Raw genomic sequence first — 17,249 nt, forward strand, 5'->3', positions numbered from 1 at the left:
CCTAGAAGTGATGAAGGAATATTTCTTAGTTATTCAACTAGAAGCAAGGCATATAGATATTATAATAAAAGACTGCATAAAATCATTGAAAGTACTAATGTGAAGATAGATTAACATTTTAGAGGAGAATCAAGATCTATAGGTTCTGAATTGACAGTATAAATGATTATAAATGAACCGACACAGATTGTACCGGAACAAAATGAAGAACTAGCCACATCGACATCATCAGAAAACTCAACTATGACTGAAGAACAACAGTTTGTAAGTGGAAATCAAAATAAACCCAGGTATGTAAGATTGAATCATTTAGAAAATCAGATAATTGGAAATAAAAATCAAGGTATTATGACAAGAGGAAGATTGGCAAATGAAGAGGTATGTTTAATTTCTCAAGTTGAACCAGCATCAGTTGTTGAAGCATGTCAAGATAAACATTGGATAAAAGCAATGGAAGATGAATTAGAACAGATTGAAAATAATAATACTTGGACATTAGTTCCTTGACCTAAAGACAAAAATGTAATTGTAACTAAATGGGTATTTAGAAATAAACTTAATGAAGATGGTGAAGTAATCAGAAACAAAGCAAGATTAGTTTGTAAAGGTTATTCTTAGAAAGAAGGAATTGATTATAATGAAACCTTTACACCGGTAGCGAGAATTGAAGCAGTGAGACTATTTCTTGCATTTGCAGCTCACAAGAACTATAAGGCTTATCATATGGATGTAAAATGTGCTTTTTTGAATGGAGATATTGAAGAAGTTTACATTGAACAACCTGATGGATCTTCATTACCATATGATAAGGATATGGTTTGCAGGTTAAGGAAAGCTTTATATGGATTGAAGCAAGCTCCCAGAGCTTGGTATGCTAGACTAGATAAATATCTTCTAAAGCTTGGATACACAAAAGGTAATGCTGACAGTAATTTGTATTACAAAATTACCAATGATGACATTTTGGTTATTGAAGTATTTGTGGATGATATCATTTTTGGAGGAGAAGAAGGGTTATGTAAAGACTTTGCTAATAAGATGCACGAAGATTTGAAATGTCTATGATTGGAGAGATAAAAAAATTTCTAGGTTTGCATATTTCTCAAATAGATAAAGGTATATTCATATGTCAAACAAAATACTTGAAGGAACTCTTGAAGAAATTTGGAATAGAAAACTCCAAATCGGTAAGCACTCTTATGACTATAACTGATAAATTGGCATTAAAGGATGATTCAGCTCCTATAAATCCATCAAGGTACAAATCTATGATTAGAGGGTTGCTAAATTTGACACAAACCAGACCCGATATAATGAATGCAGTGTGTATTGTTTCGAGATTTCAAAGCAATCTTAAAGAAAATCATGAAATTGCAGTAAAAAGGATTTTTTGGTACCTACAAGGCACAACAAATCTTGGTTTATGGTATCCTAAGGATGACAATTTTGAGTTATGTACATATACAAATGCAAATTGGGCAAGAGATGTGGATGACAAAAAGAGTACCATTGGTGGAGCATTCTTTCTTGGTAGAAGATTAATCTCATGGATCGACAAGAAGCATACTTGCACATCATTATCTACAATAGAAGCAGAATATGTTGCAGCTGCAACTAATTGCACTCAGGTATTATGGATCAAACAAATATTGAAGGATATCAAAGTAAAATGCAATGAATCGGTAATTATTTACTGTGATAATTCAGTAGAAATAGATATATCAAAGAATCCAGTATTTCACTCTAAAACAAAACATGTTTATATTAAGTATAATTTTCTAAAAGAAAATGTTGAAGCAAATGAAGTGAGATTGGTTTATGTGAATACTAAAGAGAAAATTGTAGATATTTTTACAAATCCTTTTCCTAAGGAAACATTTGAATATCTCAGAGAGAAGCTTGGGGTAATCACCCCAGCGACAGAGACTCGAATGATGAAGATTGGCATCAAACCAGCAGGGAATAACATAAAAATCTTTTTCCGGTTTTGATGAAGGAGAGATACTTCTCAGGGGTAGTAGTTAGTTGTATATTATGTTTTTATTCTTGACTATTGTGGCATTTGATGTCAAAGGGGGAGAGATGTCTATGGAAAAATATTGTACTTGGAGAGATGTATTTTGGTTTTGGTTATATTGTTTATGTTTTTGGTACAGAACTTTGTATTGATCTATTTTGGGAGATTGTTGGTATTTGGCATTCTGTTTTTGTCACTTAGATGTTTTTCCATCTAGTGTTTCTATCAATGCCAAAGGGGGAGATTGTTGGTATTATGGATGACTTCATCATGCGTTGCATTGGTTTTGTCATTGATGTCAACACTTATCTTTCTAGAGGTCTACATTATTGATTTGGCACTCTGGTTATATTGGTTTGTTGTTGAACCAACACATTGTGGTCCCGGTATAGATATTGGCTTATGCACAGTCACTAGTATATGTTTCACCGACAGCTCAGGAAGTTGATGATGACTTGTTATCATTTGGTTATGTCAAAGACATGGATTGGATGTTTACATTTGGTGTTTTTCGTATTGGTCTGATCAGGTTCAAATATTTGCCTTTACTGGTAGATAGGTCTAGGTTATGGACCCGTACAAGATATCATGTTCCAGATCAGCACGACACGTTTTGGAAATGGTTTATTGAATGGATAATGTGTAAATGTATTGAGGCCAACATTTTGTATTGCATCAAGAATTATTTTATAAATTTAATATCTTTAGGGAGATGACCTAATCATGAGGTCTTAGGTTTTGTATAAATAATTATAAGATCTTATTTGCAAGATATATGTGTGCATGTTGAGATCATTGTGAAGAGCAAAAATAAGCAGATCCTTGTGCGAATCACGCAGATATTATCTAAAGGTTGAAGGAAGGTTGTTAAATGTTATGAAGGTGTTTAGCACTCATGGTTGTAATACCCTAAAAATGATCATCTAAACCATTGGCCCCTAATCTCGACAACATCACCGAGGTCCTAACCAAAGACAATTAAATCAATCTTGAGCACATAATTAATTAATTTTTCAATCATCAAATATTACATGGCAAATCAATTACTCAATATTAATTAAATATTTATTTAATTAATTGAATCATTTCAAGAATATCATTTTGATCAATAATCATATTTTAATCCTAGTATATTTATTTAATTAATAAATTTTCCATTTAATCATACAAAAAAGGAATTAATTTATTACAAGAGGAATCAATATGCAAAGCAAGAGTTAAATTGAAAATAGAATAAAAGAATTGAATTGAGAGAAATCAAACTTGAGATATTATTTCTTGTTCTAAATTGAGATTAACTTGAAATCAGAAAAGCAATTAAATTGAATTATTAATCATTCTCTAAAATTAGAACTCAAAGCTTTTGAGAAAAAGAAGTTCAGTTGCATTGAAAAGACTCTTTTCTTGAATAAATCAAAGAATCGCATGGAATCACCTATTTTTATCACAAGTGCATGGAATTAATTAATTATATCACCAATGCAACTCGAACTTATAATCTGAATGCATTTAAATTAAGCTATAATTGGAATCTATCTCAAGACTAATTGAATCTGATTTCTCAATTATTTCAATTAATCCTAAATTGTGCTTTTTCTTGATCTCTCTTGTGATTCTCTATAAATTCAACCTTCAGCTCTCATTTAAAACACCCTGGAGATTTATTGTTATTATACAGTTTCTTCTATGGAGTCATTGAAGATATTGTGCTTGATTTTTGAGATTATTGCATCTTAGTTTAATATCTTTTTGCATATTTTCATGATTGCTTGAATCTATTCATCCATCTTGCATCCATTTATCTTAATCTTATGCTCATATAGATTAAATCCTTCATCTTCGTGTAGTCTAGTCACTGATATTGCTTATACAATATGAGAGCAATCTTATACTCACATCTTTTAGAAGGCAATTAGTCTATTTGTTATGGTTTTCATATTCATGCTTATATCTATCTAACCATATATGTAATGACTTAATTGAAGTGTCGTGTCTTGGCTGGGAGACCTCTTAATTGAGTTTATACCTCGATGCACCGAACGGATCCCTTACTAGTTCCAATTAAAATTAGAAGCTACCCAATTGACCTCTGAAAGGGGGGATAATCTTTGTGGAAGATAGATAGTAACTCTCCCAAGATACTTGTCATTTTGTGCCCCCATTAGCATTTGGAGTCGGCTAATACAATGTTGAGAATCCATTGCATGAGACTTAGTGACCATATTCTGATTAGCTATTGGGTGTGTACCTGAGTCTACAAGCAAAGGTTTTCTTCTCTCACCAATTTCCATAGGGTTTGCATACTGTAATTGGAGTTATTATTCATATTACGTGTTTTCTGTGTTTTCATCCCTAAAACTAAAACTAGAATACCAAAACTAGAGAAAATAAGAAACAAACTCAGTGATCAAAACTTTGTCTGTGTCAAAACTAATCTATCCTAGTCAAAACTTTGTCCATGTCAAAACTAGTCTATCCTAGTCAAAGCTCTATCCATGTCAAAACTAGTCTATCCTAGTCGAAACTCAATCCACCTCAAAACTAGTCATACTCGGTCATTGAAAACTCAGAATTTTGCCTTTGTCCAGTAAACTGTAGTGCTAATCTTCTAATTTATCGTCTTGCTACATACATATTTTTCATACGAGATTCCATCAATCTTAACAGTCTATCGTTTGAGCCTGCCTTCTGTGTCGTACGATACCTGATTATATATCGTCTTGATAAGGGAACTGTCATTCGATCTTGCATTTTGTGTCATACGATAAATCATTGCACTGATCAGTTTGTCGTTTCAGACTTACCCATATGTCGTACGGTACTAGGCAACAACTCGTACAAAATACTATTGTCATCATCTTGAAGCTATTACACTGTCATCTAGTCCCATAAAACCTATCGTACAAATCTCTGATTTTGTTAGTCCATAACAACCAATCTTGCCTAAAATAGTCTATAGCGAGCATAAAACTAGTTATCATAATCCTGAGCATAAACAGATCAAAACAATGTACCTCTGCCATTTGTGTTGCATGATTTTGTCAATCATCTTTTAGCTAGTTCAATCAACTACTTATCAAATTTAAGTCACTTAGATAATGTCTTACATAGGATAGATCGTTCCTGAAACCAGACTGAGTCTTAGTCACTTCTCTTAAATCAAACTAGGTAACTTAGATAAACATCTTATATAGGATAGATCTTTCCTGAAACCAGACTAGATCTTAGTTGCTTCTCTCAATCGGTACGTTAAACGAACAACTAGCTCCAAATTTGATCTTGACTTCTGCATCACAACCAACTTTAGGTCACATTAGTCAATAAAAATGCCTATTCAAAGAAGAATTTATCATAAGAAATATGCCAAAGGCAAAGGGTAATCCTTTTCATATCAAAATAATCCATTTTACATAAAGGATCCTCACACTGATAAACCTTCATCATCAGATATGCCAGTTTTTGATCAACCCTTATCTCCCACCATATCTGGAACAAAACAAGAAAGACAAGTTGCTAAACACACTGCCCGTGATGATATTAGTATACATACTACTGACAGTGGTTCCTCATCAAGTGAATCTGAAGCCTCTGAACCTCCAGAAATTGATATACAAAATTGTCAAGAGGATAAAGATTTCCAAAAAATGATGAAGGTTATCATAGCTAGAGAAAAAGAAGACTATTTTCTAGAACTAGCAAAATAAGGCGCTAAACTTCCTACTAGTTATAATGTTGAGACCTTCATCACTAAAGAGGAAGAGTAACCCTTAGTAATGGTAAACAAACAATTACAAGCCTTATGAACTGAGATCACAGAACTAAAAAACAAGGATAAATCACCAAAACAATATTCTCTAGACACAATATGCCCATTTCCATTTGACAAAAACATTTACATGCCTCCATTTCCTTCACGAGTGGAGATCCCAAAATTTGATAAATATGATGGCAACTCAGATCCCCAAGACCCTATCAAAGAATTTTGTGCTTTATGTATGGAGTTCATGCACGACCAAATGTATCTCATGTGCCTTTTCCCAAGAAGTTTAGGAGGACAAGCTATGGAATGGTTCTCAAGCCTACCTATGGGAATAAAGTTTTTTGAAGAATTAATCCAACTGTTTCTACAACAATACTCCTATAACATTCGTCACCCAGTCACTATGATAGAACTTTGCAATACCAAACACAAAACAAGAGATCCCTTTCTCACTTTTCTCCAATGATGGAGAAAGATGTTCTCTAGATATTCATGGCCTACTCCAGATTTCGAGAAAATGGATATATTCGTCAACAATCTGATCCCTGAATTGAAATATAGTATCCAGATGCAAGTGCACCCATCATTCAACAAAATGGTAGATAATGCTATCTGAATGGAAGATGTGCTTATAAAGAAGGGAGATATCTCACTTTGGAAAGAAACACAACCAAGATCTTATTCCAAAGAAAAGAACAAATATTGGAAATATGGCAAAGATAGCAACAAAAATGTTGTTAATGATAGAGTCGTAGACACTGTTAAAACAAACTTGAAGCCCACGATATTTAACTTGGCTAGTGGCACACAAGCACTCAAAGCAGCTGAAACCGCAATAGAAAATCCTCTGAAGAAAGTGAAAGAGTGGTACAAAGAGAAACCTTGGCTTTTGAAACCTAGACACGAATTCACTCCTCTGGAAGAATCATACGAATCCGCTTTCAAAACTTTATTGGCAAATGATCTGATAACATTACCAGATAATTCTAGGCCATATGATCCCAAAGGCAAACCAAAATGGTGGAGAGAAAATGAATATTGCGAATACCATCGAAACAAATGTCATAACACAAACAACCGCATGAAGCACAAGCATGAGATTCAAGATCTCATAGATGCTAGTAAAATTATTGTCGGGAATCACCTGACAAATGCTGATCACAAAGCTTTTAAGGACCTTTTACCTATTTACGAACAAGGTGATTCCTCAAAGACAAAAGGAGGTGCCAGAGTAAATTACACTTATACCAGCAATGACAATGTGATCAACATGATTGAGTCTTCCCAACCTGAATGTTGCATTGTGATTATAATCAAAGACAAACAACATGAATCACAACATGCAAATGCTATGACCCGTTCTCAAAAGAAAGTCACTCTCCAAGGAGCTAGTTCTTCAACTCCAGCTCAAACAACATCAAACCTACCAACCTCGTCAAACAAACAAAAAGATGCAACATTTGATAAATTTAAACAACTAACTTCATCATCATCCTCTAGGTATAGCATTGTTGAACAATTGAAAAGAATGAATGCTCAAATCTCCATCTTTGAATTGCTCAAAATCTCTTCTTCTCATAAAGAGATCCTAGACAAAGTGTTGCTCACAACTAATGTTCCAAAAGATTTGGATATTGATCAGTTTCAATCTAAGGTGGGTCATCTGACTTCACCTCACTATCTGACCTTCTCTGAAGAAGATGACAACTCGCTAAACCATTCACATAACCAACCATTGCATATTCCATGATCCATAAACACAGAGTTAAACATGTTTTGATAGATGGAGGCATGGGGTTGAATAATTGTACTTACAGTCTTCTGACACAGCTAGGATTTTCTAAAAATGTCATTGATCCGGCCAAGAAAATAACAATTAAAGCCTATGATGAAGAAGAAAGGACCTCTAAAGGTCTGGTATTATTACCAATTAGGGTGGGACCTGTAGAAAGAGAGGTCATTTTATAGGTACTCGATCTTCCTTTGTCATACAATATCTTACTGGGCAGGTTGTGGATTCATGATATGAAGGTAGTTCCATATACATATGATCAATACTTAAAATTCCCTTATAATAGAGTTGAAGTCAGTATCCCTGTTGATACAAATCTCCCCTATAATGCATTGACAAAAGTTGCTGATACCTTTGTGCCTCATAATAGAGCAGCCTCTACAAATGAAAGTTCAGAAGCTCTGATGAAGGACTTAGAAAATAAATTGAAGATTACAAATACTGGCATGGATGGCTACAAGATAGAACTAGTACTTTCATTAGTTTTTGTCCCTCCATCACCGAAATAGTTGGGCAAACCATTAGAGGCTATGAGAACACAAAATTTAACTCCAAATACCATATATGATGGTCTTTTTGTACAATCTTCTACTTCCCTAGTAGATGAAATAGAAGAGGATGTTGTTCTTAAGTGGCTTTTCAAGGAAGATAGTCAAAACGAGGAAGTAGGACATTGTGAGATTTCCCTGACATAGTATGCTCCAGGATATAAAATGATTCAACGCATGGGATATTTAGGTATCGGTCCCCTGGGAAAACATCATGAGGGTATTATTGAACTGATTTAGCTGCAAACAAAGTCCACAAATGATAAGGCTGGACTGGGGTACAATCCAGAAAAGACATCAGACCAAAAACATGCTTCTAAGTCTAAATGGAAGAAAAGGATCACTTTCAACATCACAGGAAGTCAACACTCAACAAACTCAAGCAGAGTGTGAAAAAGAACAAGAGGAGCTACCAATCAAGAGAGAAGAAATAGTCAATACTCAAGTTCTGATGGTATCAGCTACAACAATACAAGGACTTGAAGTTCCAAAAGATATGAGAGACGAATTAGAAAGAATCAGAGAATTGTTTGCACCCTAGAAAGTTCCAGTCACATACATTGGTAGACAACAAGTAGAAGATTCAGAAACTGACTCAAATGAGTATGAATGGGGTCTAGATGACCTCTCCAATACATCCATTACAGAAACTCCAGAAGAGTCCAGTGATATCATAGATGACCATCAAGAGATGATGTGCTTAAAGCTAGAAAAGGAGATACAAGAAATCAGACTAAAAAGACAAGAAGACTATGAACAAAGGCTGAAAGAAGGAAGAATACTAGAAAAAATTTCATCTATTATATACCCCTCTAATAAGACATAACAAATTGAGTATGGGACTACACAAGAAGAATTGGAAGCTACGGAAGAAGAACCAGTCATTAGTCCAGAGGAAGCTGAATGGAGTAGACGACAGGGACTCACAAAACCATCAAGGTTATGTCAACATGTATGCTAGATACAAATGATAAATGAACCAAATCTTGAGGGAACTTGCAACATTAAAGATGTTGGTGTTGATACCATACATACATTCACTCAATAACTTGAAGAAGACTCGAAAACTTCATCCGATGACTCTGATGACTCTAACAACAATCCTATTTATGACAATATCTGCTCAGCATCAAACTTTGAATCATTTGATGTAAATGATGAGAATCTATCTACTGATCTTGTTACTGTCGAACCACGAGATGAAGTCCAGTCTAGTGTAGAGAATGGTGCTACAGGTAGGTCTATTGGATTAGGTCAACTAAATATTAACGTGCACTTTAATATTCATGTTCTGACTCTTCCTGGTCTTGAGACATTTACGCAAGGTAGTCTTCTAGAACTAGACTTTTCGATTCGCAGTTGTGATGATAATACCGCGAACTCACTCGAACCTATCCAAACTCTATCTTTGGTACATGCTGAATTAATTGACTATAGTCTACAAGACCAACCTATGAATGTACCTACTTTTGCCACTGATTACATGCTAACCTATTACCTCAACGCAGTTGAACCCATGGACTCTTCCACTAGCGAACAGAGTGCAAATATGACTAAAACAGACATCAAGTATCTTAGTCGTAAAAATCAAAAAAATAAAAGATCTAATGGCGAAAACCACATTGTGGCAATGTCAGAATCTAAAAAAGAGAAAATAAAGGATGTAACTAAGGGTGAAAACCTCTCTGAGGTGCCTGAAGGTGAGATACTTGATATACTGTCAAGTCATTTTCAGGAAAGGTCTTCTATATTGATTGAGCCAACTCAGCCAGTGAACATTGGGAGTCAAGAGACATCACACACCATTCACTTAGCTCAATCACTATCAATAGAATAATTGAAAGATTTCACTACTCTTTTCAGAAAAGAAGATCAATTTTGCATGGATGTACTCTGATATGCTAGACCTAGATCCTGATCCTATTATGCACCATCTTTCTAATACACCAGGAGTTAAACCAGTCAAGCAAAAACTCCGTAAGATGCACCCTCACGTGGCACTGCTAGTCAAGGCTGAGCTAGAAAAACTGCTAAAATATGGATTTATTAGAGCTATAGACTATGCAAAATGGATTTCAAACATAGTACCTATGTCAAAGGTAGACAAATCTATTAGGGTTTGCACAAACTTCAGAGATCTCAACAAAGCTTGTCTGAAGGAGGACTTTCCATTGCCAAACATTGATATGATAGTCGATATGACTACTGGGTATGAGATGTACTCACTAATGGATGGATTCTCTGGTTATAATCAGATCAAAATAGCTCCTAGGGATCAAGAAAAGACAACTTTCACCTGTGCATGGGGAACCTTTTGCTGGAATATCATGCCATTTGGGCTAAAGAACGCAAGAGAAACTTACAAAAGGGTGGTAACTACTATATTTCATGACATGATGCATAAAAACATGGAAGACTATGTTGATGACACCTTAGTAAATACTATGAAGAGATCCACCCATATTCAAAAGCTAGGCCTCATACTAGATAGAATGGAAAAATTCAAACTCCGGCTAAATCCAAAAAAGTGTGCATTTGGGGTAAAATCAGGGAAATTACTTGGCTACATCATTTCAAATAAGAGAATTGAGGTTGATCCTGAGAAGGTCCAAGCTATAATGGAAATTTCTCCTCCGAAGAACATTAGTCAAATGAGAAGTTTATAGGGATATCTCCAATCAATCAGACGCTTTATTTCTCAGCTAGCAAACAAAGCTCAACCTTTCACAAAAGTATTGAGGAAAGGAGTAATATACAACTGGGATCAGGAATGTGAACAAGACCTTCTACAAATCAAAGAATACTTGTCCAATCCACAAATATTAATGCCACCAATTCAGAGTAAACCATTGATCTTATACATATCAGCTACAGATTCATCATTGGGGGCACTTCTGGTGCAACAGGATGAAAATAAAAAAGAGAGAGCTATATATTCCATCAGTAGAACATTGGTGTCTTATGAAATGAACTATACTATAATAGAAAAAAAATGCTTGGCATTAGTCTTTGCATCACAAAAATTAAGACAATACATGTTAGCACATTCCATCAAGCTAGAAGGTAAGATTGATCTGCTCAAATATCTTCTCAACAAAGCAAAACTTATAGGAAGATTGGCTAAATGGGTCATGGTTCTTACAAAGTTTGATATTGAATATGTAGACCACAATTCCATCAAAGGACAGGTGATTGCAGATCAACTTGCCAATGCTCCACTTGAAGACACTCAACCTCTACATATAGAATTTCTAGATGAATCAATAATGCATCTTACTCAACAATCATGGAAGATGTTCTTTGATGGGTCTTTCACTCAAAATGGTTCTGGTGCTGGAATACTTTTTATTACTCCTCAAAAGTATTCAATCCCGAAGGCTTACAAGATTATTTTCCCTTGCACAAACAACATTGCAGAGTATGAAGCTCTAGTAAATGGGATCAAGCTGGCTATCTAATGGAAGGTTCTAGAATTACCCATCTATGGAGTTTCTCAGCTAATCATCAATCAAATCAATGATACATATCAGACTCGAGATGAGAAATTGATGCCTTATAAGAGAATGGTGGATGATCTCAAGAAATATTTTACTTTTGTATCATTCCAACAGATTCCCAGATCTGCAAATAGAGCAACAGATGCTATGGCCACCTTGGCATCTATACCAGAGTTACAAGAGTTTAATTTTTTCTTTGAATTCCTGGTGGAAGAGTTACATTACCCTGCATATGATTCTCTTGACTCCTAGATAGTCTGTTCTATTATCAGACATGACTCATCTCAGTACAACCACATTTACTCTTATCTGCGTGACCAAATTATTCCAGAAAATCTTACCCGTAATGAGAAAAGGAACCTAACCCGAAATGCTTCATGGTATGTCATCATCACTAACGATATGTTTAAGCGAGGTTTGGACGGTACATTTCTTAGGTGTCTATAAACTGAAGAATCTAAATGTGCATTATTGGAAGTCCATGAATGTATTTGTGGATCTCATTCGAATGGTCTAAATTTAGCTCGAAAACTACTACTGGCTGACTACTACTGGCCAGACATGGAGAAGGACGCTATAAAGTTTTCTAAAACTCGTGAGAAGTGTCAGCTACATGGGAATCTTATACATACTCCAGCGAGGGATCTCATACCCTTCATTACATATTGGCCTATTCAGCAATGGGCCTTTGATATCATTGGTCAAATATATCCCGCATTATCTAATGGACACAAGTTTATTATAACTCCCACTGAGTATTTCACTAAGTGGGTAGAAGCAGTTCCACTCATCAAAGCAACTGGTAAACAAGTAGCTTTGTTCATCCTTAACTATATCATCTGCAAGTATGGGATACCTTCATCCATCGTTACTGACAATGAAAGAAAATTCAAGAATAAAGATCTAGACGAGCTCTGTGAGAAATTCAAAATTAAACAACACTGGTCATCTATATATTACCCTCAAGGTAATGGACAAGTTGAGGCATCTAACAAAAACCTACTGACTATCTTACACAAAATAGTGAATAAATCTGGGAAGGATTGGCATCTGTAGCTCAATCCTACATTATGGACTTATAGAACAAGTATTAGAACACCTATTGGGGCTAGACCTTTTTCTTTGGTGTATGGGTCTGAATAAGTATTACCTATTGAAGTGGAAATACCATCTCTAGAGTTTCTTTGCAAGGTATTGTTACTGATGAGGACTATAGAATATCTAGATTGCAAGAACTCGAGTTGCTGGATGAACGTTGGCAAGTGGCATATGATCATCTGAGAGTGTATCGAAAGAGAATGTCCAGAGGATATAACAAGAAGTTTGACAACAAGAATTTTAGGTTGGTGACCTTGTGCTGAGAGAAAATCCTAAAAATCAATAGTTTTGAGATAATTAAGAGAAGTTTGAACCCAACTGGCTGGGTCCCTACATCGTTACTGTAGTCTTTGGCACTGGTGCCTATCAGCTCTCAACATCAAAAGGAGAATAGATCCATGAACCGATTAACACTATCCATTTGAAGAAATTCTTTACTTAGAATTCTCTGCTCCAACAACCTGTACAACTGAAAAATGTCCTGAAAAAAAAGATCTTTGCCAAGTAGGTGAAAACCTGGCAAATAGGCGCCTCTTGTACTCAAGCTCTCCATCTATCAATGCAACGTTGACATTTCCTCTTTTGTGAATCTTTGCTTTCGCTTGTACATATATTTTAGTCACTTTTGTGACATCCTAGTTCGTTGAAACCCTCATGGCTTGAAATTGATTAATATCCTAGTCTTAGGTTAATTGACAAAGCACATTACATGTCCTAAGCAATATCAATCAAGTCATCATTCTGTCAGTGATACACAGTCATCCACTCCAAGTCAGTCACCTGTCTCTTAACTACTACAAAGTTTCATCACTGAGTACACAAGGAAAACAACATTACTGAAAACAATCACTAAACAGTTTGAGATATGCATGAAATTTTCTTTGTGTGTTGTCTTTTATATTGGTTTTCGATTATTAACCCTCTGAGTAACTCAAGGAAGTCTATTTTTGACTAAGAGGAGCCAGGATTGGGGGCATAATATTTTCTTTATTTTTTGCTTGTAGGAATAATTCCAATGATCTGGAAACATCTAATCAGTTGGGTGTCTATGACAAGTGCCTTCACATTAAGGTAAAATCGCCACAGATACCTCGACTCTACTTATTTGTATGCTACAAGGAGGTTCATATCATTTCTTTGTCTATTTTGAGGGAATTTCTTTAAATGTGCAATCCGGGTCCATGCGTAATCTGTCCAAGGATATGAATAAAAAAAGGGTCATTGCAGATAAGATAATTAATATTGTACATAAAAAGAAAGGAACTCTAATATGCCTGCTATGTTTGTTAACGCCCAGTGATGAAACTTAAGCATTTCAAATCTAGTGACTAGGTTTAGGTTGCATTTCATTTTGCATTCCATTTTGCATCTCATTTTGCATTTTGTTAATTTAGAGTGATTTTGGTATGATAACAATGATCTCTCTATCTTTTGTATGAGAGTTTGAAGTATCATCATCATTTCTTAGCTAAGTGGTCTCTTTTTCATCATTTATCCGATCGAGTTCTTGTGTATTGAGATGTTAGATGCATACATAAGCATTTTATATAGATTCATACATTCATTTACATTCATTTTATTGCATAGAATTTTTTATTTTTTTTTGCATTACTCATTACTCATTTTCATTCATTTTATTTGCATATGAAAAGAAACAAAAAATAAACATCCATATTCATTTTCATCACATCCATACTAAAAAGATATACATATATATAGAATAAAGCATATAAAAAACATCTCATAATCGATCGACACAAGTACAATGAAGTCAAATAAAGGTCTCGTATATATAATGATAAAGTCTCAAGGTACAAAATAATGTCAACTGACATATACAAACTCCCATTGGAGCAAGAATTGTAAGGCCTACAAAAAATGGGTGTGTCTACAAAAAAATTTAAGAGCTACACAAAAAAATCTAGCTCTCTGCCTCTCTCTCATCGCCAGGTGGTGGAGGAGGTGAAGCCTGCTAACCAGGGTCTTGACGAGGTGCCCGAGCTCCCTCAGACTGTGCCATGTACTGCGAGTAGGGTACAACCTGCTGTGCTAGTGGAACTGCTATGCTATAAGCTACAACATAATAGGCCACCTTATTGGTCTGATAGAGAACCTCCTACTGCAAAGCATCTCGCTCTTCCCTCATCTCTGCAACCTAGGAATCGCGCTCAGCCCTAACCTCTGCTATATGTCGGTCTTTCTCCGCCAGCTGTATTTGTGCCACTGTCAACTATGACTGCAGACCTGCCAAACATGCTCTCATCGATTGCACTGCATTTGCCTCCTCCCTCGAAGGCTCTCTGCCTCCATCACCACCTCCATCTCCACCTCTGGCTCCCCCTGCTCATCTCTCCTCTGTCTCACCTACCTGGGAGCTACTCGCTCCTCCTCACCTCCACCCTTTGGTACCCTAGCTCCACTCAGTCTGACACCAATAGCCCCTAGGGATCCACCCTCTTCTTCTGGTTACTGCCTACCACCAACTGGTACCCTGCTGCTAGCACTAGGATCACCACCTGCTCACCTCAAAGCCTCGACTCTCTATCCCTACCTCTGTCCCTGTCCCAGTGCCTACGTAGAGGCATCATCCTCAATCTCCTCTATCAGAGGTGCCTGCTCTATCAGATCTGTGAATATAGGGAATGGATGCTACTGGAACCAATCCCTATACTGGGGCAATACCCCCGCATCTGCAATATCCTCTAAATAGTCCCACCTAAGCCGCTGTAATCCTATCAAATCCTACATGGCCAGGGCATATAATAACCTAGGTCCCCATCCTCATCTCTCCTCCTTTGCATAATGCACGTATGCAGTAAACTCCTGTGATATCCCCCGAGGTCTACCATGCTGCCTCATCACTCGAGTAACCACAAACCGCTTGACCACTGTCACTGATCTGCTGCTAAGAGGCTGAGTCATGAAAAGGTATCTATGCACAGCTCTCCAGTCATCCCAAGGCTGAAGACCCCTATACGGACTCCATATGACAACTATCAAATCATCCAGCTGCCATCTCCAGTACTCTGTCTTGCCAAGATGGGGCTGAGTAACATATCCGGAGTATCTGTATACGATGGGCTGCTGTGAATCTCTGGCATCATCCACAATCGGTCTGCAAACTAGGAGGTGCTCTCAGGCCCATACTGGTAATATCAAAACCCCTGCAACCATACTATTCCCCTCCCGGTAAACCACCTCATGCATCTCATGATACATGTGAGCTAGAATACAAGAACCCCATCATAATTGCTAGGGGTGCTCCATCAGTCTCTCTAACATCCTTCCCTAGCCGCATAAGAAACCCTGTTGTCGCCTATCCGACGTAAGAAAACAACCGATGAACCCTGTTAAGATGCATGCCAGTGGAAACTGATCACTGTACCTGGCCATCATGTCATCCCAGCTGATAGACCATGTAAGAATGTTTGCATCATGAAATACCTGCCTCAGAGCTAGTAGGCCAGGATGTTGTGTTGAATCATAATCCACCTTATCCCCAGTGAATGGAATCTAGAGAATCCTATATACATCCTTGGGAGTGATAGTCATCTCCCCAACTAACAAATGAAATGTGTTATGCTTAGAATGGAATCTCTCTACAAGTGCAGTGAGCATCCCATGATTTACACAGATATCAGGCATGTCAAGGAGATGAGTAAAACCGCATAAAGTGATATGTGCCTTGTCCACATTAGATAACTCGCAAACTAATGTCATAGTCGATGGATAGACACATATGAAAAGAACGTGAGGTAGTCGAACTTGCAAGAATCAAACAAAAGATTATCAGAAAAAATTTCAAATTATGCTATAAGACAAGTAAAACATCACGCAAATCCAAAACAATCAATTGCTAAATCAAATTTTCAAGTTTGCACCCTCAAAAATGCTCACTGTTTTTCAAATGACATAACACAGTAGAGGTAGAAACTCATATGAGTTAGGACTGGGTATAGGATGACAAAATACTCTGAAATGACACAAATCAAGCTTTCAAACGACAAAATGGTCTCTTTTGAACAAGCTCGTATGATACAAGGGTAGGTATGAAATGAAAAAACTATTGGACTTAAATGACAAAAGAATACAAAGCAATTTGTCATATGGCACAGGATGTCGTCTCGCATGACAAATCGACAAAGCTCGACTTTTACAAAGCTAAAAAACATAAAAAATCAACAAAAAAATTCAAAAATGAAATGATTAAGAGGCTTAAGATCGATCACTTACCGCTAGCTCATAGTTCTGAGGTCAATTATGTCATCTATGGCACTCAAATTGATGCTCCTATGTGGGAACCACCATTTTTAATCACAGAAGGCTTTTTGAATTTTCAAACTTGGAGGGTTAAAGTGAATTGAAAATGACACTTCCACCCCTTATATAGCCAAAACCCTAATTTTTCAACTTGCTCCGATGGACATGAAAATTGTACCCTTAGCTAATTTGCCCGTCTTGATTCCATTTTCGAGATCGAAATTGATATCCGAGATCTTTCCCCTAGTCAATCTCAATACAATTTGGACCACTTAGC

Source organism: Cryptomeria japonica, chromosome 10 (assembly GCF_030272615.1).
Source record: "Cryptomeria japonica chromosome 10, Sugi_1.0, whole genome shotgun sequence".
Taxonomy (NCBI): Eukaryota; Viridiplantae; Streptophyta; class Pinopsida; order Cupressales; family Cupressaceae; genus Cryptomeria; species Cryptomeria japonica.